This window comes from Aulostomus chinensis, chromosome 11 (genome assembly GCF_037954235.1).
Source record: "Aulostomus chinensis isolate RoL2024-O1b breed Wild chromosome 11, RoL_Achi_v1.0, whole genome shotgun sequence".
Lineage (NCBI taxonomy): Eukaryota > Metazoa > Chordata > Actinopteri > Syngnathiformes > Aulostomidae > Aulostomus > Aulostomus chinensis.
The window spans coordinates 7,537,267-7,542,373 of record NC_141330.1 but is presented as its reverse complement, the minus strand read 5'-3'; positions in this window follow the sequence as shown (position 1 = coordinate 7,542,373).

Genomic DNA, 5,107 nt, shown 5'->3' with positions numbered 1-5,107 from the left:
TCACTTTTCAAGTCATTGTAAGAGATCCTGAAAGAGGTTAAGAGGTTGCAGAGGTAAGTCATGTTCTTAGAGTAAAACACTACTTTTCAAGCAAAGATTACACAAATAACATTCAAATGACAACTTTAGATCCTAAAAACTGGTTCAGCACATTGTATTTCCCTTGAGTGACATTCAGACATTCTGAGCATATATGTAAAGTTGTCCCTCGGAGGCATTGTCCCTTCACATTTGTCAAACACATCTGTCAAACATATATATTCCAAAGGTTAGATTATGATGGGTTCCTTCTTGCCCTTTCACTCTCACTGTCTCTGCAAGAACTGCAGCGATGACAGGAGTGATAAAAAAGTCGCAGTAAAATTCAGGGCCCACCACAGGGTTGGTGCAAAATGAAAACGCCTTTATTTCACATGGCAATGTTAGTAAAAAATTGTGAACATTTTTAGTGAATATGAAATAAAGGCACTTTATTAGGGCCTGAGCCAGTACCTGGCGAAGACCCTATTATATTTCGAAGGCACACTCGCCACTTCAAAAGTTAATTTGACCCCCTAAACATGCTGGAAAACTCACCAAATTTGGTACGCACATTGGGTGCGGCGAAAAATTCGATAATTAAAAAAAAAAAAGAGGTGCTCTACTCAATAGCGCCACCTACATACACAAAAAACCACGCCACAGCCTGTAGGAATGTTCTACACACATGGGACCAACACCGTTGAACTCGTCTCATCAAGACGGATAAATCATACACTCACACCTGACCTAACTGTAACAGGATGTCCACAATTTGGACACGAATATCTAATTTTGGACAATTTTGCGCCACGAACAAACGCTATCCCTCCAAGGGCGTTCATGGTATCGCTTCCAAACTTTCACACATTACTCTCCCAACTGTGCTGATTAAAAATTGTTCAAGGTTAATATACTACGCGCTCGGTTTGGATTTTATAAGCCCTCAAAGTGGGGGAGACACTTTTCGCCTTACAATGGAAGTCTATGGGGAGAGCATGTACTCTCAGGGTACATACTGTCAAACAAATGCTTCTCACGTCTACACCATACAACCCACAGCTTTGAAAAACACATCACTGTATTCCTGACAAAAATCACTACAAAAATATGGTATTTTGTGTTACTTTTGACCAACGTATGCTGACTTATTCAGCTTTTACACACTACAATTCTGTTCATCCTCCACTCTCTCCACTCTAGCACAGATCAAAGACAGAGCAGTGGGGGAGGGGTTCTTAAAGGGCCAGCTCTCAGCTCTGCTCTCCACTCCAGCACAGATCAGAGACAGAGCAGTGGGGGAGGGGTTCTTAAAGGGCCGGCTCTCAGCTCTGCAGTCACACTGTGCAGTGCACTGAGGCTTCTATCTCCTAAACTACAAGGCCTAGGGATTTGCCGATTACACCGTTGGATTCGGGCCGGTGTCAAGGACGCGGCCGCAGGCCGCGCGGGGGCTCAGGCCTTAACAACGCTGCTTGCAGCTTTAATTTTTGTATGAACCCTTCAGTGTGCTATGGAGTTTTTTTGTTTGAAACTTGCAATTTATATATTTGATTTGGGTTATTTTTTTATTCACAAACAGTTTCCTCTCCAAATTTAAACAAATGTGATCATTAATGGTTCAGAAAATACAATTGAACCTCCTTTTTTTTTTTTTTTTTTTACAACTCAGTTAGAACATAATGTGACAAGCAGGAACAACCTCATCATCTCATCTAATTTAAAATTCAATAATACTGCAAATTTTATTACTTAAACATTTCCATTTTTTTCCTCAAGTTCCCTGTCACTTTTTCTCCGTTACGGTGGAAAAAAAGTGGAGCTTCTCATATTTTGCACAGTTGTTTGAGCATATATCACACGTAAAGCAGTCAATACAGGTGAGCAACAGTCAAAAGTAGGCCATAGGTCCTCTGAGACAAAGAAGGAACATCTGAGATGTGTCACTCATCTCACTTTAGAAGATGACAAAAAAGTATGTCTAGATCACAACATTGTCAGGGGTCAGACAAAAGGCTGCAGTCTCAGCTCGGTCGAGCATTGATGTTGTAATTCCTTTAAAAAAAGGCAGTTGAAGGATGTTTTGTTGTTTTCCATCAAAGGACAAAACTGCTCAGACAAAAATTCATGGATCAGTTAAAGCATCTTTTGTGGGGGGGGGGGGGGGGGGGGATTGGACTGTCATCCAACAGTAACAGATTTTTCAACTGACACCAGCTGTCACCTTATACACATACACACACGCGCGCACGCACACACACACACACACACACACACACACACACACACACACACACACTGACCTTTGCTGTCAGACAGCAGAATGAATTTCTGATGTGTTCAGACTTGCAATATAAGCTGCAGGGTAGAAGTTTTTTTTTATATATATAACTCTTTCCTGCTTTGCATCATTCAGATGAGTGAATTGTGCATTTTAGTTTAGTAGGAAGTTTGGTCAACACGTTATGATGTGAGAATTAGTGTCAAAAGTAATAACTGGCAAGGCTCTAAACCTTCAGGAAGCTTCAACAGACTCACACACATCTGACATCTTTGTTTTTCCTTTTCTTTTGTTTTTTTCAAACTGTTTATCCTGTGGCTTTACAAAAAGGACTGTTAGAGAACATAAATCTGCATGTTAAAGAGAACAATATTCCAAATTATATTGTCATTTTTTAATGCTTTAAATCATTGAGTAACCAAATATGCATGTAAAGTTGCAGAAACATTTTTGTTAAACTCATATTAGATAAAATAAGATAAACTTTATTCAGCTATATTCATCATAAATGCTGTAATGATAGAATTTCTGACTAATATAGTTGTCGTCGTTTACCGCTTTATCTGGTTGGTCCGGGTCGTGGGGGCAGCAGCCTCAGCAAGGAAGCCCAGTCTGTCCTCTCCCCAGCCACTTCCACCAGTTCTTCCGGGGGAATCCCGAGGCGTTCCCAGGCCAGCCGAGAGATATCATCCCTCCAGCGTGTCCTGGGTCTGCCCCGAGGCCTCCTCCTGGTTGGACATGCATGGAAAACCTCCCAAGGGAGGCGTCCAGGAGGCATCCTCACCAGATGCCGAACGACCTCAACTGACACCTCTTGACATGGAGGAGCAGCGGCTCCACTCTGAGCCCCTCCCGAATGACTGAACTTCTCACCCAATCTCTAAGGGTGAGCCCAGCCACCCTGCGGAGGAAACTCATTTCGGCTGCTTGTATTCGCAGTTTTGTTCTTTTGGTCATTACCCAAAGCTCATGACCATAGCTGAGGGTTGGAATGTAGATTAACCGGTAAATCGAGAGCCTCACCTTTTGGCTAAGTTCTGATATAGTCAATACATAATTTGCAGTGAACAGTGTAGTGTATACTAACGCAGGTGAAATGGACAGAAGTGGTGTTAACCTTCAGACATTTTTTGTTGAAAAGCCTGACAGCTGGTGGGAGGAAGGATCTGCAGATGTGCTCCTTCTTGCACTGCGGGTTCAGCAGTCTGCAGCTGAAGGAGCTGCTGAGGGACTTCAGTCTCATGCAGGGGGTGGGAGATGTTGTCCATGATGGACATCAGCTTGGCCAACATCCTCCTCTCCCCTACTTCCTCTACAGAGTCCAGAGGACAGTCAAGAACAGAGCTGGCCCCCTTGACCAGCTTATTCAACCTCTTCCTGTCCCTCTCAGTGCTCCTGCATCCCCAACAGGCCACTGCATAGAACACTGTAGATGTCACTGCAGTGTCATAAAACGTCCTCAGCAGAGTCCAGCACACTCCAAAGGACTGTAGTCTTCTCAGTAGGTGGAGGCGACATTTGTGGACCAGTCCAGTTTGTTGTTGAAGTGAACACCCAGGTACTTCTAATACTCCTTGATTACAATGTCTGTACCCTGGTTGTTCACCTGTGTGGTCAGCAGGGGCTTCCTCCGGAAATCTATCACCATTTCCTTCATCTTCCTGGTGTTGATGTGGAGGTGGGTACGCGTACACCAGTCAACAGAGGCAGTGACGAATTCCTTGAACTCCTGGTCTTTCCTGTCTGTCATTCGTTCAACAATGGCTGTGTTGTCAGAGAACTTCTGGTGGTGACAGCTGTCTGTGTTGTGACGGGTCACCAGTCCATCACAGGGCCAACACATGGAGACAGGCAACCATTCACACTCACAGCCACACCTACAGTCAATTTAGAGTATCAATCAGCCTCTTGATGTCTTTGGACTGTGGGAGGAACCTGGAGTACCTGGAGAGAACCCACGCAGGCACAGGGAGAACATGCAGACTCCACACAGAAAGACCCGGGGATCGAACCCAGAACCTTCTTGCTGTGAGTTCACTGTGTTAACCACTGCACCACCATGCCGCCGATGGTCGTGGCCACCACTGGTCAAACCTCAGCCACCGCGCTGGCCACTGTGACCGAGGCAAAATTTGGCCAGGAAAAAAAAAAACGGAATGCTATTACCGCCTAGCTGTCATTACGTGCTGTCATGCACTTTACTGCAACACACAACACTACTCATGCTTCCAATGCATGAACTCCCACTCGTACGGAAGAGTTTTGATTTGGGTACAACAGTTTTTTTTGCATGTACAGAGAGTGAGGTAAGGCCTAAGTTATTTATGTGTAAGCTCCTTCTTTTGAAAACAACAGTGTTTTTGCTTGACTTAGTAACATAATTGAGCTTGCTAGCACTAGCATGCTATGCGATCACTATTGCTTTCCAATTCGCTTTGGGTGGTTAGATTAAGCTGTGAGAATAACGCCTAGCAGTGACTGATTAAAACTGTTGGACAGCAGCAGCAGCAGCAGCAGCAGCATCAGTGTTGTGTTCCCAGATGTAATGATATATGCGGGAGCAAATTAAGATGATCGAGGTTTATTAATATTAAAATACCTAGAATAAAGTTAGAATAACACAGAATAAAGTTTTCTGGCATCCAATTAGCTATGTTATTAGTTTGAATTGGCCTAATACTATCAGGTATAGCCAACTTCAGAGGCTAAATAAAAACAACCATGTTTCTGATTTCTGTGGCAACCCCTATGTGAATTATGGTCCCAGCATGGCCACCCCTATAAAAATATTCTGGCTCCATTACTGAC